The 23,743-nt window shown below is 37.3% G+C and overlaps 1 protein-coding gene across 6 annotated transcripts in view; it reads left to right on the top strand.

Annotated features, from left to right (window-relative positions):
- The first annotated feature begins 773 nt into the window (after positions 1-773).
- Positions 774-23,743, top strand: part of RNF111 (ring finger protein 111) — a 93,877-nt gene continuing 70,907 nt past the window's right edge. For 2 of the 6 annotated variants that reach the window (XM_027851820.1, XM_027851815.1), the window contains exon 1: positions 775-1,080. The gene's annotated coding sequence lies outside the window, so the exon portion shown is untranslated. Of the gene's footprint in view, positions 1,081-1,253; positions 1,450-1,635; positions 1,704-23,743 lie in introns of those variants that run through there. The other 4 variants (XM_027851816.1, XM_027851818.1, XM_027851819.1 and 1 more) reach the window with 4 other exon arrangements.

Below are 23,743 nucleotides of genomic sequence, written 5' to 3'. Positions count from 1 at the left end.
AAGGCTAGGCTAGTCTATTTTAGAAAGATTGACACTAGCATGGGGGACAGGCTGTACAAAGTCTTGTTATAGGAGATAAAATGTCCTGTTTGAGGAGCAGCAGGGCAGCCATTTTGGCAGACTTGTACAGTGGACTGTATAATAGTTTAAATAGGAAGCTACCAAATTGTTCATTCTTCGGGGCTGAAGACGATCAGTCTCCTCAATAGCACCCTCACAGTTTGGGATCCGTCTTCTTGCATGCGGGGTTCCCCTCTCAGCTGTGAGCCTTTTCTGTTTGGTGGTGCTTGCTTCAGTTTCAAAAATTATTAGTTGTCTCTGCACCACACCATTGGCAAGTGCACCTTAATAGCCCTCGTGTAAATTAGCTTGTATCATCAAATAGATTTTTTTATTATTAATTTATGCAACGAAAATTTTAATAATATTTCAGTGTAATTCATGTGCCCTGTTTTTACTAATTTGGCATTGACATTATGCAAGACACTTTCTCTAGCTGTTGTTTTTAGTTAGAAAATTAACAAGGTGAAAAAATAATCAGTATTACCGAAGAAAATGAAGTCTATGAGCTTTGGAACTGATACAGTTCCAAAAGATTCGAGGGGGAGGGGGGAAGGGTATGATGAGTAAGAGTTCGCGCAAGCGCAGAAGGAAATGCATCGCTGCGGAGGGGGTGGGAGGAGGGAAAGCCTTTTGCGTCCTCGCTTTCCGGATTGTCGAAAAGTTGCCTAAGTGTCGCGCTGGCTGTGGTGGGGGGAGGGATTGGCTGAGGCGGCGGCGGCGGCGCGGTGCACGGACTGCGCAGTCCAAGACAGAAACGATCGCAGGCGGCGGTGGGACTGAGCTCGGGGATCCGCGCCGGGCCAGGCTGGGCTTGCTGGGCTGGCCTTGTACAACGCCTCTTCCCGGCTCGTCTCGGGGAAGTGCCAGTGACAGACGCTGCTCGAGACCGTCGGGGCCTGTGGGGCCAAGGGGAGCAGCGCGGATTCTTAGCTGCCAACGCCCCCCTTACATCCCCTGTCCTCCCTCATGGGCCGGTGATTCCCCGGACCCGGGGGAAGGGGGTGGCCAGTGCCTAAGGTGAGGGGGGGAGGGGGGGAAGGGCGAAGGGGGAGGAAAGAGAGGGAGGGACCGCAGGACGCGCGTGCGCGCGGCGGGGGAGGGGCCGGCAGGGAGGGGAGAAAGAGGAAGGGTTGCGGCCCGGGATGGCTGGGGTCGTCGGCGACTGGCGGGTTATCTCAGGGCCGGGAAGGAGCTGGGGTCTGAGTCTTTGGGCAAGATTGCTTTGGACTTTGTGGGAAACTAGAGCTGTCTACAGACACACCCACACCCCAGAGTAAGGAGTAGTGGGGGAGGGGATTTAGCTTACCTTTTCGGGTCTCCCCTAAGACGTCGATGTGGACGGGGGATTGAGGCGTGGGAGTACAATTTGACAATGGACTTATGAAGGTAACCGTATTGGGGGGGAGGGATTTGGAAGACGTTAAATTAGCTTTCTGCCTGACTAGGGGGTGCCTATTTCTGAAATCCAAGGGAATATGTAAGCTACACAATGTCAGAAATGTAAACGCATAAAATGTGTGTATATTGTTGATTATCGTTACGTAAATGTAATATTTCTGTTATTGTCCTTAGAGGTTTTGCCAAAGTCAGTGGCAGTGCTGCTGCAGTGGGAAAATCTACCCTGAACTGCAGGATAAGAGGTTTGTGTCAGTCTTTCTAAAATAGGTTAGCTTAGCCTTTTACGGACATTTCATATCAGAACTATAGCTCCCCCACCTTAAGACAACAACAACAACGACAACCCAGGCAGTATACGCTGTTCATTTAACTTGTTAGTGTTTATATATAGCTTGGTGAAAATAAATTGTATTGCTCAGAGATTTCATGTGTATTTATATATGTGTAATGGGAGTGAATGTATATTTGAGCTAAGTTGTCATAGCTGCCATATACTCCATTTTATAAGAGGTGTTCCAATGTAGCAAGCTTATGAATCTGATAACTTTAGCTTTTGGGGGGCATTCTATGCTTAATTTCCTTATTTCAGGGCACTTATTCAGCCTATATGATACTTGAAAAGCCTCATATTAGGTAGGCTTCCATTCTGGTGTTTTTAATTTATTGCTTTTAACTATTAACATTGCATTGGATCATTCTAATGCTAGTTTTGTTTTGCCTTACTAGGTTAAACATCGACATTTTTGCTAGAGTTAAAGTAGAAAAGTGTTCTGTAGAGTAGCAATAAAAGAAATCACAAGATATTAAGTTAGTTGTAAATAGATTTATTCATTGAACTAAGTGACTTTGCATTCCAGAATCTGAACAATTGTAGTTATGGTATTAAAATGGAAACTTTGAGATTTATCAAAAAATTTTAGAGAGGGGACAGCTAGGTGGCACAGTGGATAGAGCACAGGCCCTGGATTCAGGAGGACCTGAGTTCAAATTCGGCCTCATACACATAACACTTACTAGAAGTGTGACCTTGGGTAAGTCACTTAACCCCATTGCCTAGCCCCCCCCCAAAAAGATTTAGAGAATAATTTGAATCAACTAGGTGATATCAATGGATAGAGTGATTTTCTCCAGTTTTCTTGGAGAAGATAATTTAGAATTTAGCGAAAAATCTCAACAGATAAAGACTCTTTACCCAACTTAAAAAGAAAACATCTGGAATTATTTTCTAATGGGAATGCTTTTTTTATTTTTAATTAACAATTTAACACAATTCAATGTTAGTCAATACTCCACCATCAAATTTTTGTAGCATTGTTATATAGAGTATTTATAATGAGTTTACATTTTACATGATGGTTAGTATAGATATTACTAATTCCAGTTTACAGTTGAAGAACTGAGGCACAGATATTAAAAAACTTGACCATTGTCACAGGGCTAGTAAATGGCAGAACCTGGAGCTGAATCCAGGTCGTCTAACTCTGAATCCAGTTCTCTTTCCATTACATCTTAATATTCTCAAAAAAAAAATGCCCATCATGGGATGATGGATTTGGAACTGGAAGGGATCTTAGAGGCCATTTAATACCCTCATTTTACAGATGAAGAAACTGGGGCTGAGAAAGATTAAGTGACTTGCCCAGGGTTGCAGAGCTCTTTGGTAAGTATCTAAAGCAAGATTCCAATTCAGATCTTCCTGACTCCATATTGGTTGCTATCCATTGATGCTACCTAGTTGATTCAGATAATTCACTAAAATTTTTTAGTGAATTTCAAAATATTCATCTTAATACTATGACTGTATAATGATCCAGCATGAGTAGGGGTTGTCAAGAGAGCAGAACCAGGAGAACACAATGTCAGCTAATAACCAGGGAAGACTGTGTGCAGGAGGAAATGGATGGCAGTTCGGGGAGGATGAGGCCCAAAAAAGGCCATTTGATATATAAGTTAAAGATGGTTGGTAGCCTTGGAGGGAGCAGTTTTACTAGAGTAGTAAGTTTGAAAGTCTAATTAAAAGAGTGTTAAGATATGAGTAGTGAGGAAATCAACGCAGCTACTATAGACAAGCTCTCTATAGGAGGTTAGCAGTGAAAGTGAGGAGAAATGTAAAGTCATAGCTTGTAGGAATGACACTGCCAACAAAAGGATTTTTTTAAGCTTGTGAGGAATCCTAAGCATGTTTGTAGACAATCTTCTTTGGTAGGTAGGGGCAGATGAAAGATGAAAAAGGAATGATTGGTGTGGAACATTCCCCAGGGAAGTATGAGGTGAGGAGCACAAATAGAATAATGTGAGAAAGTAGTAGGGTCACCTCATCCTCAGAGATTAGACCAAATACAGTGAGGACAATTGAACATCTTATTGGATTTTCGAAGTGTGGGTTCCCATGACAGCTTCAGTTTTGTCAGTGGAGTGGCAAGCAAGCAGCCTAAGAGACAAGTATTTGGGGACTGGAGGAGGAGATTTGGAACAGCTTCTGTGAGGTACAAGAGAGACTATCTGGGAAGAATAAAAGTGTTGCTGTGTAGCAGTGAGAAGCCGGTTGAAATTATATAACTTGAATTTATGATGTACCCATTTAATATGGCTATGTTACTTCCTTCAGTGTTCCAAAGTAATGGTAGAAAACAGCAATGGCAACCTTAGTGATTGGCAAAGGGATTCAAGAATAGAGGACAGTGCATGGTTAAACTGGCTAACTATGTTACCAAATGTGTAAGTGGAAGAAAGTGAGGTCTGAGCCTGAATGTTGTTGGACAAAGGAAACAGGAAGGGTTGGAGAATACAGTGAGGGCAAATAGGTTTAGGAGGTGTGAAGGAGAGGAAAAGATTGAAGGACAGTAGGTTGGACAGTAGATTATAAGAGGGTGGAATTTCAGAGTTCAAAATCATGGAGATGGTGAGGTTTAGGGTGTGGCCACTTGGAAAAGTTGCTGAGGTAGAAAACAAGGTCATGGGAGTTAAAGAGGTTGATGAGTGGAAGACTAGCATATTCAGTGGAGTAATGAAGATTGAACGCCCAGGTGAGAAGATAGATGGTGAGAATGAAGGAGACCAATCAAGGTACTGAATGAAGTAGTGAGTCACCAGGAGATGGGCAAGTTAACAGCAAGAAATTTTGATCTAATATTGGAAGCCATTTGTGAAAAATTCTTAAAATAAATTAAAGAACTCAAAACAAGACAACAGCTTTTATAGTCTTTACTCTTAAACTAGTCAGTGATTAAGTGAGTCACAACTGAGACCTGGACTAAGGGAAGAATGATTTGATGATCTAGTCAAGAGTAGTATATTGGGATTTGGGGAAAATGAAAGATTGTACTTGAGTATAAGGAAAAGTAAATTGTGGATCAATTAATTTTCATACTTACTAGCAGTGAATATTTTGAGGATAAAAGTTGAAACTTAAGATGAAATTGTTGTAGTTCTGTGTTATTTCACTTAAACATTCCAGATATATTTCATTTCTACAGAAATTGGCTACATAAATAGAATAATTTTTGATGCAATAATAAAAAGAAAATATGTGATTGAAAAAGTAGATGCACAGGCATTGTGATGACACCAGGCAGTGGACGCTTTAAGAACTCCCCTTTCCCCGTAACAACTTTATAGGAAGGCATGGATGAGAATCACGAAAGAGGGTATCCCTCTTGTGCAGGGATGGACTGTGATCTGCATCAATTCAGGGAATATATAGATAGATTAGATCATAGATCAATTTGAGTATAACAAAGTCTGTGATGAACAATTGACTGATTTGTGCTTTCATTATTGTGGATCCTCCTTGTTCTGGTGCTGATCTTAACCTCTCCAGGTTTCATGAGTTGCCATTGCTGAAAATTTTATCACTTGGTTGCCAACCTTCTATGATAATTTTAACCCAGCTTAGCTAGGCTTCTTTTCTGTTGATAGGATTTGTTGAGATAGTATGGGAAGAATTTCTATGTAGAGCTCCACAGCCTTCAGAATCCCATGGTCTTCTTCACACCATTCTGAGTTAACAGTAGTGGATAATATAAGAAAAGGAAAAAATTTTCGGTTATTTGGTAGATTTTGCTAAGTGTATGTATATTTTTTCCCTTCAGCTCAAATTCTGAAGCATGAAATGATTTATTCACAAGACCAGGAAAGTTGGATTTAAAACCATCCTTCTGTCAGAGAGAAGTTTCCTTCATTATTCCCTATTAAAAGTGTAATTGTATACTTTGTTGTCCCCCCCCCACTCCCTGTAGGTCAGTGGTTCTTAATAGAAAAACATGTCTCACTCCTATATGATTATGAGAATTAATGTGTATAACAATTCCAAACTCACATTCTTTGTGGGTCTATACAGTGTAATAGAGCCCTTGCCTGGGGGAAAGTAATATTTGGTTTCTGGTCTTGTTTCTGACTCTCTTTGGCTGAGTGACCATGAACAAATTGTTTGACCTTTTAGGACTTCATTTAATTCATCTGTAAGGTAATTCATCTGACCAGTATCCTCTTTTCTACTAAATCCTGTGGCTTATCCTCAGTTCTCATACTACTTGGTTTTTTTGCAGTTTGTGACACATCAACTCCTGATTCTTTTTGTATCTCCTCTCCTCTTCCTTTGCCTTCTGTTCTCCTGCTTCTCTTTTCTGATGTCTTACTGGTCTTTCTGATTTGCTTTTTCTGGGTCATCATCTCCTCTCTCTTAAGCAGGAGGGACTCTCAGGGATCTCTCCTGGGTCCCCTTTCTTTTTTTTCTTTGATCTCAGCTCTTAGGGATTCAGTTATTATCGCTACACAGATAAGCTTCCAAATCTATATATATCTGGTTCTGATCTCTCTAAAAAACTCCAGTCTCAGGTTATCAAGTGGCTGCTGGACATCTCCACCTGAATTTTTATCAGATTGTCAAAATCAATATGTCCAAAATAATGCTCAGTCTTCCCCTTCCTAATCCACCTTTTCAAGCACGTACACACGTGTGTATATATACATTTTTATACACATACATATATTTGAGGATACTACCATTCTTCCAGTCAACCAGTAAAAAATTTCAGTCAGCTTTGACTCTTTTCCTTGTCAGTTTCTGCGTCTTGTGATTCTACCTTTATAGCATCTCTTCTTGCATGTGTCTTCTCTCCATATTGTCCCTTCAGGTCCTCATCACCTCTGGCTTGAACCTCCTACTTTTGTTCTTTGTCTCTACTCTCTCCTGTCCATCCTTCATACAGATTTCAAATGGATATTTTAAAAACAGAGTTTTGATTCTGTGTCCTCTATTTAGAAAAATTTCAAAATCTCTTTATTACTTGCACAATAGAATGCAAACTCTCTAGTTCAGAATTTGACTGTCACGATCTGACTCACCTCCTTTTCCCAACTCTGTTTCATATTGCTCCCTTCACATAACTGTGTTCTAACCAAGCTGGCCCTACTCACAGTTCTAAACTGACATTCCATTTCCCTTTGTTGTGCCTTTGTACAGAATGACATTTCACATTCATTAGAATGGAAGCTTCTTTTTCCCCCCCAGATTTTATTAATTTATTTTTAGTTTTCAGCATTCACTTCCATAAGATTTTGAGTTCCATTTTCTCCCCATCTCGTCCCTCCCCCCACCCCAACACAGCTGCATTTTGAATACTCCTTCCCCTAATCTTCCTTCCCTTCTCTTATCCCCTTCTCCTTCTATTTTCCTATAGGGCAGAATAGATTTCTATACCCCATTTCCTGTATATCTTATTTCCCAGTTCCATGTGAAAACGGTTTTTAACATTTGTTTTTAAAACTTTGGTTCCAAATTTTCTTCCTCCCTCCCTACCCATCCTCATTGAGAAGGCAAGCAGCTCGATACAGGTTATTCATGTGTAGTCATGCAAAACACTTGCATAGTAGTCATGTTGTGAAAAACTAACTACATTTCCCTTCATCCTATCCCGCCCCCCCATTTATTTTATTCTCTCTTTTGACCCTGTCCCTCCTCAGAAGTATTTGCTTCTGATTACCCCCTCCCCTAATCTTCAATCCCCTCTATCATCCTCCTGCTCTCTTATCCCCTTCCACCCTGTTTTCCTGTAGAGCAAGATAGCGTTCCATACCCAATTGAATGTGTATGGTATTCCCTCCTTGAACCAAATCTGATGAGAATAGGATTCACTCATTCCCTCTCACCTTCCTCCACGTCCCCTCCACTGTAAAAGCCTTTTCTTGTCTGTTTTATATGAGATAATTTACCCCAGAATGGAAACTTCTTAAGGGCAGAAACCATTTTTTAACTTTTGTCTTGAGCTTAAATGCTTGCTTGTTGGTTTATTTTTGATCTACTACCCCCGCATCTCTTAGAATCCCTAACTTTTTGAGGCTCAGTGCAGGTGCCATTTACTGTGGGAAACTTTGATGATCTTTTCCAGTTGTTACTGCTCTATCCCACTTGAAAATTAAGGTGTGTTTGAGTATCTGTGTCCTTGTTGTATCTTCCCAGTAGAATGTAAGTTCCTTGAGGCCTGAGAGTGTTTTTTTTTAATCCTTCTATATTCAATGTTTTATCACCAAAATTAGGTGCTTTTTAAAAAGCTTAAAGACATTTTTAAAAGGCTTTTTTCAGTTGAAATAATAATTTTTTTATTAGCATTTGTGGTGCTCATACTCCTTGAAAGAGAAAATATACTAAGAAAATAAATCACTTCATATATTCAGTAGGAAGAAAGATGTCTCTATTGTAGTGAAGGCATTTTAGTTGTATAAAGTAAATTATCCCTGACACTACAGATGCCATTTATAATTTCTCAAATGGTACTCAAAATAAAACTTTATTACTCCTTTTTATGTTTTTATCTCATGCTGAATAAGTTATTTTTGTTTGCATCTTTCATGTATTTTGTCCCTCAGTACCAGTCATTTACTGATCACTTGCAGATATTTAAATCTTTAATCTTTATTTTGTTCAGTTTTGTTGAACAAAATTCAGTGTTCTTCATTTGTTGAATTTTGTAGCACACAATGTTTGTAGTACACAAACATTGCTGTGAATTTAGTAGATAGATGCCCAATAAGTATTTCTTGAATTAATGAAATTTGAAATTATTAGAATTGTGTTTTCTGGGTTGCAGCTATGTATTTCTTAATGTATGTTGGTTAGATACATCAATTCAAAAAATTATTTTTATATGTTGGGTTAGAATAATGACGCTGCTACTTTACTACCTGTTTAACTTTGGACAATTAACTTCCTGGGCTTCAGTTTCCTCATCTGTATAATCAAGAAGTAAATGACCTCTAGGTAGAGCTTCACATGTTGTAAAATATATGAAACTATGGCTAAATCTATTTTTTAGATTATGTATTTGCATGCCAGAATCAGTACCATGAGAATTTTGTGAGAACTATTAATATCCAGAATGTACTCTTGGTTTGTGAATGCCTTTATTATCCCTACTTTTCCATATTGTGATAGTGTTTTTTTTTAGTGTTGCCTCAAGAATTTTTTTTTTTGCACTGGCAGTGGTCCTAGATCTCAAGCTGTAGGATATTTTACATTAGGTAATATATTTTTATAATTAAGAAACTGAAGAATGACAGCTTTGAACCACTGTGTCACAAAGAGATTTAGAAAGGAACCTTGTTATCACTTCAGCCAACTTATTACCCAGTGCAGAAATCCCTATATAATTATGGCTCTTAGTTCTCTTTCTACTCGTTTCATATTTTTCCACTTTACTCACTCTCTGGTCCAATAAAATTGGCCTGCTTAGTAGGGAACCATATACTACATCTTTTGTTTCTATGCCACACTCTCCCATTTTTAGAATGTACTCTTTCCTCACCTCTCCCTCCTTCAGATATAGCTCAAGTGCCACCTTTTTAAACCTAGACTTTTCCTCATTGTGCCACTTGTTAGCACTCTGCCTCTTGAAATTACTATGTATAACTTCATATATGTTTTGTGTTTACTTACTTGTGAACATGCTGTATCCCTCCCTTTGAATATAAATTCCTTGAAGAAAGAAACTCTTCTGTTTTGTCTAAAACCTGTTACAGTACCTAATACATATGGTAGGTACTTAAGAAATGTTAGTTGAATTGAAACCCATCTATAACTTTTTTGGGATAAAGATAAGGATTGGGAGTGGGGACTGAACCTGTAGTCTCATTCTTATAGGAATTATTGAGGTAAGAAAACTTCCTCTACAAATGTATATTATCATTATCTCTGCAACTGAGAGAGTTACCTAGTGCACTGAGAAATTAAGTGATTTATTTGCTCAGGGTCACAGGGATCCTCTGTGAGAGGGGATCTGAAGCCAGGTCTTCTCTGCTTTTGCTCCCTAGTCACTACAACATTTTGCCTCAACCTGACCATTGTTATTTAAATTATTTTCTAACTTTAGGTTTTTAATAAAGTCTCAGATATAGGTTTATTTTTTAAAAATCTGTTCGCTTTTCCTGGATCGGTAGAGGAAATTTCCACATAAGGAAATAAAATAACAAAAACCCAAGCCAACCCTGAAACAAAACAAAATCTGTTTTATATAACTTTACTAGCTTTTTATTGCATAGACCATCATTACTACTGTAAGATGTTAGTGGGTGACAAAAATTACCTGTGGTACTAAAACTTGGTTAGATTTAAGATTTGTTCTTGCATCTTGATTATCTTGTATAATTCTTATTTGCATACATATCTTATCCTCCCACTTTCTCTGCCACTATCAGATATTAAACTGTTATTTTACATCTTTAGTATCCCAGAGCCTTGCACATAGTAGGCACTTAATTCTGGCTTAATTTTATCTCTTTGCATCTGTTTCAAAGAAATGTTTCAAAGTAACCTTCACAACAATGTTAACCATCTACTTCTTGTCTTGGTCCTTTCAGAAATATCCCATTTGCAAGACATCTTCTCTTCCTAATTTTTAATATTTCCTTATTCACTAGATCCTTCCCTGTTACCTACAAACATGCCTACTTCTCCCTTATCCTTTAAGAAAAAAAACCACAAGGGGCAGATAGGTGGCGCAGTGGATACAGCATCAGACCTGAATTCAGGAGGGCCTGAGTTCAAATCCGGCCTCAGACCAAACACTTGACACTTACTAGCCATGTGACCCTGGGCAAGTCACTTAACCCCAATTGCCTCAAAAACAAACAAACAAAAAACAAAGAAAAAAACCACTTACACCTATCCTTTTATCTCTTCTGTTGCTCTGTATCTTTTCCAATACCCTTCACAGCCAAACTAGAAAAAAAGAAAAAAGCTGTCAGAGTCTTCAGTTCTTTTCAATCCGGCTTCCAGCTACCACTACTTGAATAAAACTTTTCTCCAAGGTCATCTTGTTATTGCTAAATCCCCCAAAACTTTTTTTTTTTAAGCCCTTCCTTCGTCCTCTTTCTTTGCCCTTAAATCTCTCCCCTTACCATTCACCCAGCAACCACCCATCCAGGTTGGTTTATCATCACCATTCCTCCATTATATGCCGTGGTCTAACATTAGCCTCCCACTGGGCCCGTGTTTCTGACTGGTCAGAATTCTCCATACCTATTCCAATTGAAACCTGATGTGCTGCTTTCCCACTATCTTCATGCCATATCTGTCTATCCCTCTTTTACATACTCTCTCTCCCTTACAGCCTCTAGCTATGGGAAAAATAATCAAATCAAACTGTCATTCCTGGAAAAAACTTATCTATCAGTCAGTTGCTCTGTGCCTCAGCATCTCTGTGACTTCCTGGACAAAAACGTCTTCCATAATAAAGTATGTTGTTTCCTCCTATTAGAATGTAAGCTCATTTAGGATAGGGAATATCCTGCTTTTTGAATTTGTTTTCCTAGCACTTAGCACAATACCTAGCACTTAGTAAGCATTTAACAAATGACTTTTCATGCATTCATTCCCTTTTGGAGTATTAGAATAGTTTCCTAATAGGTTTTCCTGGCATCTTTTATCCCCCTTTCATGAATCCTCAGAAAGCTGCCAGACTGTTATTCCTAAAGCACATTATTCTCACTTATGCATTATTTGATGTAGTCAAACTGGTCTACTAGCTATTTCTCCTTATAGGATATTACATCTCCTCCCTCCTTTATCATCATTTTTTGATATACTCCTTATCCCCTAATTCAGTTAGCCTTTCTTTGTTACAAAGAAAAACAGTAGAACCAAGTGACACAGTCAGACTCTATCTGATAGCATAGCTCCTCATCACTGTAAGGAAAAGTAGGTACATTTTCTTTTTCTTTCTTGGGCCCAGATTAGGTATTACAAACCCAAAGAATTTGGCTTTATTTTGCTGGTTTTTATTATGTATATGCGTGTGTGTGTGTGTGTGTGTGTGTAAAATCCTAGCTATTTGTATAACTTTTTTCCTTGTTCTGTTTATTTCAGTATTCATCAATTTATAAAAATCTTCTGTTTATTTCAAATGTCCTTTTCCCTTATTCGTTAGTTTTTTGTTTTTTGGGGGGTTTTTTGGCTAAGCAATGGGGTTCTGTGACTTCCCCAGAGTCACGTAGCTAGTAAGTGTTATGTGTCTGAGGCTGCATTTGAACTCGGGTCTTCCTGAATCCAGGGCTGGTGCTTTATCCACTGCGCCACCTAGCTGCCCCTAATCATTAGTTTTATGTTACTACAAAAAGTAGTTCTGTGAATATTTTGGTTTGTACAGGACCTGTGTATCTTTGACCTTTTTGGGGATATATACCTAACAGTAAGATCTTGGAGTTAGAGAGGTTGAATAATTGAGTGATTTTCTTACATAATTCCAAGGTATTTTCTGAAATGATTGGATGATTTTATAATGCCACCCAAGATGTCTTAACATGCTTGGCTTCCAGCATGGCTGGATCAATTTACAGCTTGACCAACAATGTGTTAATATAATAATAATAATAATAATAATAATAAAGCTTCCCACAGCTCCTCCAGTGCATTGACTATTTCTGTCTTAAATGTAGTCCTGCCAAATTGTTAGTTGTGAGATGCAACCACAGAGTTACTTACATTTGCTTTATTCTTATTAGTGATTTGGAGTAGTCTTTTGTTGGATTGTTGATAGTTTGCATTTGAAAACTGTTCATATTCTTTGATCGTTTATCTGTTGGAGAATTGTTCTTGATCTTAAATATTTGAATTAGTTCTCTGTTCCCTATATATCTTGGATATGTCAGAGATACTAGATACAGGTTCTTATTTTTACTTTTCCCATTTGACAGCTTGCCTTATATAGTAGCTGCATTGATTTTGTGTAAAAGTTTAAAAAAATTTTATAGTCAAAATTGAAAAATTTCTGCCATATATTCTGATCTTTCCCTTGTTTGGTTAAGAATTTTCTCATTTCCCCCAATAGAGAAGTAGTCAAAGGATGCTCTGAACAACTAAGAGAAATACAAATCAAAACAACTCTGAGGTTTCACCTCACACCCAGAAAATTGGTAAAGCTGACAAAAGTCAGTATTGGAGGGATTGTGGGATGATGGGCACACTAGAGCATTGTTCATAGAAATATAAATTGATAACCATTCTGGAAAGTCATTTGGAATTATTTATATAACGTGACTAAAATGTCTCTACCCATTGGTCCTGAAATTTCACTGTTATGCTATACCTCAAGGAAGTCATGGACAAAAAGAAAGACTCCATATGCACCTTAAAATTTACAGCAGCACTTTTTGTGGTAGCAAAACAAAGTACATACACAAGATTGGGGAATGGATAAACAATCTGTGGTACATAAATATAATAGAATATGACTGTGTTGTAGAAAATGACAAACATAAATACAGAGAAGCATAACAATACTTCTATGAACTGAAAACTAAGCAGATCCAGAAAACAATATACAGAATAACTATAACAGTGTAATGGAAAGAACAACAGTCTTTATATCTATATTGCAAAATTACAAACAACAAGCTTGGATGATCCAAAAAATAGATATGGGAAGATAATTCCCCCACTCTTTTGGGGGGATTGGATTCATTGATGTGGAATATTAGATTTTTTCAACGTGTTGATGACTGGGTTTTTTCTCTGTTTCCTCCTCTTTTTTTTTCTCCTCCCTGAATTGTTACAGGGAATCATTCTGTAGAAAAGGGAGAAGGGATTCAGCTATATAAAACCTAAAGTTACCAATAAAAAAATATTTTTTTTTAAAGAAAGAATTCCCCCTCCACCCCCCATTGCTATAATTTTAAAAGGTACTACTTTCCATGACCCTTTTTTTTTCTTTTTTAAGTTAAGTAGTCTTTTATATTTAGGTCATGTATTCTTAAGACCTCCTTATGGGATATGGTGTAAGATGCTGATCTAAATCTATTTTCTGCCAAACTGCTTTCCAGTTTTTCCACCACTTCCTGTCAAATAGGGAATTCCTTCCTCCATGCAATATCTGTTCTTGGGTTTATTTAGCACTGGGCAACTGAATTCAATTGTTTCCCCTTATTGCTCATCTGGTCACTTCCACTGAACTATTTTTCTGTATTCAGTTAATAACCAGAAATGCTTATGATATTTATGAGTTTATTTTATATCATGTAAGTTTTCTGAATTTTTGGTAGAAATGAACTGTTTGGCAATATTAACTGTTTCAGGTAATTATGGTGAACTCTTTAGGGTTTTCTAGGTAGACCTAGAGAACGGAACAAAGCAATAGTTTTATTTTTTATCTATACTTATTCCTTCAATTTCTTTTTCTTAATGCTTTAGCTAGCTTTTCTAGATAGTCTGCTCTGAAAATGTAAATTGAAGAGAACTTCCCAGCCTAAGCTAGTAAGTGGGAGTTTCCTCATCTGGCAGTTCTCTCTACCGAGGAAAATCACAGGTTTATTTGCAATCTCTACTCATTTTCATTGATTTCACATTTCAGCCAAACAGTTAAAATTATTCCTGAATTTTGCTTTCTCACCCATGTCTTGCATTTTCATGTGCTGTGCTCCATTCCTAGAGTATAATCCTTCTCCATTTCTTCTTAGTGAAATTCTTTCTGTCCTTCACGGCTGTACTTAAATGCCATTCCCTCTTCCTAGTTCTTTCTTGAATTTTTCATAACTTTGGCCTTTCATTTGAATATTTAAAGTTTTGGTTTTCTTTTGAGAGTATTTTGTTCTTTCCTTTTTCTTATTACCCATACCCAGTCAGTTGTCAAGTCTTGTCTGTAATAGCTCTCATCTGTGCTATCCTTTCCAGTAAAACTGCTACCATTCTGTCTTATCACGTCTACAATTTAAAAGGCTTTTAATTCCCCCCCTCCTCTTTCTATCTTTTACATAGCTACCAAAACAATCTTCCTCATAAGATATGACTAGATTACATTACTGCTCAAAAGCCTTTAGTGGTTCCCTCTTGTCTTTAGGATTTAAAAACAAAGCAAAACAGTCTCTTAACCGGCCTTCCACATTTTAGCTTTAACCAAACTTTACAGATCTTTTTTACACTATTCCCTATCAGTCAGTTAAGGGTCATTTTTAACCACTTACTATGTGACAGGCATCGTGCTTACATTCTAATGGGGAAAGATTACACATAAAAGGAAGCTGGGGTTGTGGGGAGGGAGGGATATGGGGTATGGGATGGGACTGAAAGTACTTGGGGAAATGGTAGAGAAAGTCAGAGTGGCAGCTTGGAGAGATTGTGTAGTTTGTCTTTTGTTCTCAAAGAGGCCATGACATCAGGAAGATTATGCCATGTCTTGCAATTGAATTGGATTTAAGTGACGGAGGGCTGTGCAAAGACACCAGCGTCACTTTCTCCTCCAGAGCCATCTGGGTCTAGTGGCCAGATATAGTTCTGGACAACTGGAGATGGCCCGGGATGCAGTGGAAGACTTTGGCCTTTTTTGGAATTCTCACTTTGAGTGAGGCAAGTTCAGTGATTAGGCCTGTTTAAGAAGTGAGTCAAGGTCACTTAACCCCATTGCTTACCACCCCCCCAAAAAATAGAAAGAAGTGAGTCAAGGGATAGCCCTTTTAATCAGAAAAAAAAAAACACCGGACTGGGAGGGTAAGGCTCTCGGTTGCTGGGCAATGAGAAACCATTACTATTTACATTTACTCTGAGCATCAGGGCCTAAAAAAAAAATCACCATTAAGTGGTACTTGGGCAGGGACCTATTGTTGGCCAATCAAAGAGTACCAGAGTGAACTGGGTTTAAGCATGATAAGAAAGAAATCTAGCCAGTAAACATCAAGAGAAGTAGATAGGTTTCAGCTACTCTGGCAGCCTGGGGAGGAATGAAGAAATGGCTGGCCTGCATGCTTTCCTTAAATGGAGATTCTGGGAGGGGCTATCTAATCAGAGGGAGAGCCTGCAGTAATGGAGGGTATTTCCAATTTGTGGATTCCCAGGTTGGAATGAGCTTTTAGCTTGAAGAGGTTTCTGGGGCATAGGAGAAAAATATCTGTGGTGCAACCTGGAGAGGAATGAAATCGAATTAGGTAAATTGGATTATTATTATTCAGTTGTGTCTGACTCTTCATGACCTGATTTTTTTTTTTTGTTTTGTTTTGTTTTTTTGGCAAAGATACTGGAGTGGTTTGCCGTTTCCTTTTCCAGTTCATTTTACACATGAGGAACCAAGACAAACAGGGTTAAGTGACTTGTCCAAAGTCCCACAACTAGTAAATATCTGAAGCCAGATTTGAATTCAAGAAGATGAATCTTCCAGACTTCAAACTTGGTGCTCTATCCACTGGGCCACCTAGTTGCCCCAATTGGATTATTACCTCTTTGCTAATCTTATCATTTCCTCACTTTTTATTCTTGTAGCCCATCCAGCTTGCCTGAAATATTCTTTATCTGCATCTCCCTCTGCTGGTTAAGGTCATTTTCTTTCCCCAGTGCAGCTACCATCTTCTCCATAAAGACTTCCATAATTTTCCCAACTAAAAGTGAGCTCTCCATTTCCTCTTTATTCTAATAATACTTTGTTGAGATCTCTTTGCCCTTCTCCTAGCTTATTACAACTTCTCTGTAATTTAATTTTTCATTTTTAAAATTATGAACTTGACAAGCATCAAAAACATGAATGTGTTCCTGTACAGAAAACAAAACAAGGATTGTATATTAATCTCTATTATAAATGAGTGTAGGTACCATTGATTTATGTGCCTGTCTTGTTACGCTACTTAATTCCTTGTTTGCTTTTTGGAGCTTTGTTGGCTTTTTTTTTTTTTTTTTAAATTTTTGGAGACACCCAGTGTTTTGTACAGAACAGATATTTAATAATCCTTCATTGAATTGAACAGCTAAGATTTAAGTCTTAATTGATATTCTGAGAGGTGTTCTATTTTCATATGTTTTGTCAACAGCTTTTCCAAGAAATACCAAATTTATATAGTTCATGTCTATTCAAATACTTTAATCCTGCTTGGAAAGGGTGTGACAATATATTTCTCTCCACTGACCATCCATCTAATTTTCCAAGTGAAAACATCAGTCTCTGAACACCAGAGTCCCATTTTGGTTGTCTTCTATTAGAATTCATGGGACTGTCTCAACTGTTTGTATTTGTATTCCTGTAGTGCTTGGCACCTAGTAAGTTCTTTTTTTTTTTTTTTTTTTTTTTTACTTTTTGCTAGGCACTTGGGGTTAAGTGACTTGCCCGGGGTCAGACAGCTAGTGTGTGTTGTGTGTTTGAGACCGGATTTGAACTCAGGTCCTCCAGACTTCAAGTCCGGAGCTCTATCCACTGCGCCACCTAGCTGTCCCCACATAGTAAGTTCTGAAGTGATTTTTCAAACAATAAATGTGTTATCTTCCAGGACTCTGGATTTTTATAGTTTGGCAATCTTAGGATCAGGGATCATAGACTCATAAATATAGAGCTGCAGGGGACCTCAGAGGCCATTTGTTCCAACCTCTTCATTTTAAAGATGACAAAACTGAGGCCTAGGAAAATTAGATCTCTTGCCCAAGGTCACACAGGAAGTAGCACAGGCAGGAATTGAAACCTGGTCCTCTGACATCTGAGCTAATGCGCTTTCAACTTTACCATGGCTACCCATAGTTAAGTCATGTCAGCAAGTGTTTAAGAACTTCAACTGTATTCTTAAAACTTTTACTTTGGAGTTGGTACCCAAGATAAGGAGACAGCCAGAGCACTGGGTCCAGGTGATCTATATCCAGGTCCTGTTAGATGTGATTTTTGAGCCACACTGTCCCTGTTATTTGAAAGATCATGGAAAATGAGAGAGGTGCATCACAAGAATGGAAAAGGGAAAATGTCCCAATTTTCAAAAAAGAAAAGAGAATAGAGTCTGCAAACTGTAGACTATCGAGCTTGAATTTAATTACTGACAAAATTCTTGAAAGGATCATTAAAGAGATGGTTGGCTTATATCCAGAAAGGGAAGTAAGTGATGATTACATAAAGAATGGTTTTATCAAGAAAAAATCATGCCAGATTAACCTCATTTCTTTTTTTGATAGTATGGTTTACCTATATTCTAGCAAAGCTTTTGATAAAGTTATTCATGTTATTCTTTTAGAGAAGATTGAGATATGGATAAATGATAATACAATCCAGTGCATAAGAATAGTTAGTTATAAAATGGTTCAGTGTCATTGTGGCAGAAAGTCTCCAGTGGAGTATCCTAATGTTCTCTATTTGGTCTCGTATTCTTTAACATTAAATTTGCAGATGACCCAAAGCTGGGAAGGATAGGAGCCAAAAGGATTTTGACCAGCTAGAGCACTGGGCTGAATCTGATAGGATGAAATTCAGTAGGGATAGATGTAAAATCTTGCACTCAGGCACAAAAAATCAGCTCCACAAATTAAGTTAGGGAATATGCACAGATGTACAGCAATTCACAAAAGGATCTGGGAGTTTTAGTGGTGAAATGTGACAGTCAAAAAAACTAAAAAGTCTTGGTCTGCATGGATTAGGTGTGGGGAGTGGAGTTGAGCTTCCAGGAATTGGGAGGTGATAATCGCTGCCTTTGTCAGACCTCATCAGGATTATTGTAGTTCAGTTTATGGTTTAAGGGCAAATTTAAAATTTGCATTTTATTGCAATTTTAAACTTTAATAACTTAAAAGACTTTTTGGACACCCTGTGTCATTTTGAATTTTTATTATTAAAAAAGTCACTATCTCTGAGCATCACTTTCTCAATCTTAAAATGAGGGGGTTGGATGTGAAAATTTCGGTTCTTAGTGTTTGTATAATATATATGTATTCTTAACATGTTTTAGAGAGAGGGGCAGCTCGGTGGCGCAGTGGATAGAGCACGGGCCCTGAAGTCAGGAGGACCTGAGTTCAAATCCAGCCTCAGACCAAACACTTGACACTTACTAGCTGTGTGACCCTGGGCAAGTCATTTAACCCCAATTGCCTTAAAAAAAAAAAGATATTTCAGAGAGAGAAATCCCTTCAAATATTATATTGATAATAAAGAAAAGGGAAGAGTTGGAAATTCATGCATGATCCTTCTTTTTCCTTTTTCTCCCGGTGGAGGAGGAATAGAACTTGCCTATGTTCACTTCTGAAGGAAAGGCTAGATGGAGTTGAAATAGGAAGAGCTGAAATTTGAAGCCTCCAAAGTACTCTGAACATATGGGTTAGTTTGGGTTGGGCATCAGAGTAAAACCATATGTTGTCACTTCTCTTTTGAGATTTTAATTCACTGGCAGTTAATTTGCCTAAAAATAATACTCTCTATAACTTTTTAGTTGCTTTAATTTTTAATTTAAAAAAATTTTCACTTGAAATTTATTTTCTGTCCCTCCCACTTTCCATCATTGGGGGAAAAAATCCCTTGTAACAAATACACATATTCAAGCAAAACAAACTTCTGCTTTACCTTGTCAAAGAAACTTTTAAAATTCAAAGTTTATTTTTAAATATGCAAGCATGCTTCATGAATTCCATAAAGTTTTATTTGTCTGTAAAAGAAGCACTTGTTTTAAGAACCTAGTTTACTGTTTTGTTTTTTGTTTGTTTTCTGAGCACTTTGGTCTTAGCCAGGGGATGATGAATGGGGAAAGTGCCACTCCTCTTTAAACAAAAACGGAGCCACCCTTCTTCTCCCCCCCCCCAACCTTTAAACAAATAATCTTTTTAGAAAGAATTAACCCCTCTTCACACCTATTGAACTGGTCTCATTAAGCTTTCTGGTGCTGTAGGGGACTGTGGCTTGCTGATAATCTTGACTACCCAAAGTGGCAGACAATTTTGCTGTAGATATGGAGCATCACTTTTATTGGTAATATACTTGTCATAATTATGCAAATAAAGATAATCTTTAGCTATTTGGTGAATTTCTTTTAGTCTCCTTAGTCTTATGTTTAGGCAATTTTATATGATGGTTGTTATCATGGATTTGGATCATTAGAGGTCAAAACCTTTCCCCTGACATTTCATATGGTAAACGAATGATAAAATATAATTAGCTTATAATGTATTATCTATTCTTTTCTCCAAAATCAGTATTCTAGAGAAGTGGTTCTTGATATTTTTTGCTGAAAGATTTCCTATTTTGCCACCTGAAGAAATTATTTTTCGTAGCATTCCTCTCATATTCTTTATTCCATTTTTTGGTGATTCTTTCATAAATGAAACATTTGAGGGTTTTTTTTAATCACTTCCCCTTTTCCTTCTCCTTTCTTAAAGAATACTCTCTCCTGATTCCTTGACTTCTTTTTCAAGTCACTTTTTTTTTAATATGTCACTACTTAAAGAAATATTCATGATTTTATCAGTGTAGCTATTTCTTCTACTTTGTACAAATTAAAGCTTGGTCTAGTGAATAGACAGCCTGCCTCAGATCTTGGAAGACCTGACAAGTCTTACCTCTGATACATACACATGCTGACTGTTTTTTCCCATGTATGTTGTTTAACTTCTCAGGGCTCTAGGCAAGTCTCTCAAGACTATGAATTGTAGAGAAGGTGCTGATCTGAATTTCTGGAGGGAATTCCTCATTTGAGAGTTCCCAATATCAAAAAAAATCAAAGGTCCAGAAACTGTCTTTATTCCTTTCTACTCATGTCAAGGCTCTCCATAAGTTAGTAGAGAGTCTTCATAAACTTGAGGAACTGCTGATAGGAATTGCCACAATCAGTTGCTACTACACCTAGCATTTCTAACTTGGGTATGGTATTTGTTAGTCTCTCTCTAGTCTGTACTGTTAACTTGGGAGAATGAAGAGTCACTTCCCCTGCATTGATTAGACATAAATAGTATGTTAGTGGATCCCTGAAATGAATAATAACATAATATCTAGCATTTATGTGACATTTTAAGTTTTACAGAGAACTTTACATATGTTCTCACAACAACCCTGTAGTAGGTGCTATCATTATCCCCATTTTACAGATGAGGAAATAGATTTCCAAAGTGTTTAACTGATTAGTCCAAGGTCACAAATCTAATGTGTGCAGCAATATTTAAACTTAGATTTTAACACTTAAGTCTCTCCATCCATCTGTCAACCTCCATTTACTTTTATGCCTAAATAAATATGTAGTTTAGCTCTAACAGTAATTTCCCCAAAGCATGCTTTCTCTTTTTTAACTCTTAATTTTTTTTCTTTTTTTTTTTAGGCAATTGTGGTTAAGTGATTTGCCCAGGGTCACACAGCTAGTAAGTGTTTGGTTTGAGGCCATATTTGAACTGAGGTCCTCCTGACTTTAGGGCTGGTGCTGTAGCCACTGCCCGAACTCTTTAATTTTTATCTAATTTTTTTCTCAATTACATGTAAACAAAAAATTTTTAACATTTATTTTTAAAATTTTTGAGTTCCAGATTCTCTCCTTCCCTTTTTCCCTTTGCCCCTCCTTGAGAAGGCAAGAAATTTGATATAAGTTATATATGTGAGCATACTTTTAAAAAATTTTTTTATTAATTTATTTCGATTTATTAACAATTACTTCCATAAGTTTTTGAGTTTTAAATTTTCCTCCCCCTCCTTTCTCACCTCTCTCCACAAGACGGTGCACAATCTAATATAGGCTATACATATACATTCCTATTTAACATATTTTTACATTAGTCATATTGTAAAGAAGAATTAGAGCCAATAGGAGGAACCACAAGAAAGAAGAAACAAAACAAGAAAAAAAAGAGCAAATCGTATGCTTCCATCTGCATTCAGACACCATTGTTCTTTTTTTGGATGTGGATAGCATTTTCTATCATGAGACTTTTGGAGATGTCTTAGATCCTTGAATTGCTGAGAAGAGCTAAGTCCATCAAAGTTAGTCATTGCACAGCGTGGCTGTTATTGTGTACAACGTTCTCTTGGTTCTGCTCACTTCACTCAGCATCAGTCCATACAGGTCTTTCCAGGTTTTTCTGAAGTCCACTTGCTCGTCATTTCTTATAGCACGATAGCATTCCATTACATTCATATACCACAACTTATTCAGCCATTCCCCAATTGATGGGCATCCTCTCAATTTCCAATTCTTTGCCACCACAAAAAGAACTGCTATAAATATTTTTGTACATGTGGGTCCTTTTCCCATTTGTATAATTTCTCTGGGATACTGCCCTAGAAATGCTTTTGCTGGATCAAAGGGTATGCACATTTTTATAGCCCTTTGGACATAGTTCCAAATTGCTCTCCAAAATGGTTATATCATTTCACAACTCCACCAGCAATGCATTAGTGTTCCAATTTTCCCACATCTTCTCCAACATTTATCATTTTCCTGTTTTGTCATGTTGGCCAACCTGCTAGGTACCTCAGAGTTGTTTTGATTTGCATTTCTCTAATCAATAGTGATTTAGAACATTTTTTCATATGACTATAGTTGGCTTTACTTTGGGGGGGCGGGCTTTACTTTCTTCATCTGAAAACTGCCTTTTGATAAATTGACCATTTATCAATTGGGGAATGAGCATGATTTCGTAAAAATTATTTTTTAGTCATTTCTTTAGTGGTAGCTGTAATATAGTGGAATAAGCACCGACTTTGGAGTTCTAGGTTCAAAGACTTGGATTCAAATTTCGCTTCTGTAATATATTGTTTCACATTAATCAAATCACTTTAATCTCTCTGAATCTGTTTCCTTACTTATAAAATGGGTATACATTTCCTGTGTACTTCATAGCAATTTTTCTTAGGTTAACTGTTATGAGTCAACCAGTAAGTCAGTAAATATTTATTAAGTATTTGCTATATGCTTGGTACTTTGCTAAGCTCTGGGGAGTAACAAAAAAAGTAAAAGACAGTTTCCCCTTTCAAGGAGCCTGTAGTCTGAGAGAGACAACATGCACTTTACTGTGTACAAACAAGCTATTTTACAGGATAAATTATTTTATAAATTGGAAATAATCTTTTAGAAAATTTTTTTTAAAAATTTAAAAAAATATTTTATTTTCACTTCATGGAACAAAACAAGCATTTCCATAACAGTAGAATAAAAAAGATGGTTGCATGTGAAACTGCAGATCTACCGTGTACAACTTGTTATTCCCTCCAAATATTCCCTCCCCTTCCCTGCCCTAGATTTGGCTACCATTAGACATACAAATAAATAAATAAATAAAAAATATATATATATATATAATATGCATATATATATAATGTGTAAAATTTTTTATACATACTTCCGTTTATCATTTCTTTCTCTGGATGTAGATAGCATCTTTCTTCATATGTCCTTTATTTTTAATTTGTATATTTATAATAGTCAAAATAACTTAAGTCTCTCAAAGTCATTCTTTTTTTTTTTCTTTTGATGAGGCAGTTGGGGTTAAGTGACTTGCCCAGAGTCACACAGCTAGTGAATATCATGTGTCTGAATCCGGATTCGAACTTAGGCCCTCCTGACTCCAGGGCCAGTGCTCTGTGCCACTTAGCTGCCCCTCAAAGTCATTCTTAAAACAATATTGCTGTTACTGTATACAGTGTTCTCATGCTTCTGCTCACTTTTTGCTCTTCACCATTTCATGCAAGTCTTTCATGATAAATGTGCTCATCATTTCTTATATTGCAGTAGTATTCCAGGGAAAGGACTAGAATTGAGGGGAATCATCAGAGACTGTGGAATTTTAGCTGAGGCTTCAAGGAAATCAGAAGGCAGAAATAAGGAATGAGAAAGAGCATTCCAGGTGTAGAAGAGAGTCAACGAAAATGCCTTGGACTGGAGAGGGAGTATGTTATTTAAGGAACAGCAAGGAGATTAATGGCACTGGATCAAAAAATGTACAATGTAAGAAGAAAGGTGGTGGTAGGGAGGAGGTTATGTAGGTCTTTCAGTGTCAGAAGATTTTATATTTAGTCCTGGAGGTGATTTGGAACTACTAGAGTTTTTTGAGCAGGGAAATGATGTTGTCAGACCTGTGCTTTAGGAAGTTCAGTTT

The sequence above is a fragment of the Vombatus ursinus genome, unplaced genomic scaffold (assembly GCF_900497805.2).
Source record: "Vombatus ursinus unplaced genomic scaffold, bare-nosed wombat genome assembly UNPS02009205.1, whole genome shotgun sequence".
In the NCBI taxonomy this organism is placed as follows: domain Eukaryota; kingdom Metazoa; phylum Chordata; class Mammalia; order Diprotodontia; family Vombatidae; genus Vombatus; species Vombatus ursinus.
Note: the sequence above shows the minus strand (reverse complement) of the source record. Positions and strands in the feature narration are given on the sequence as shown.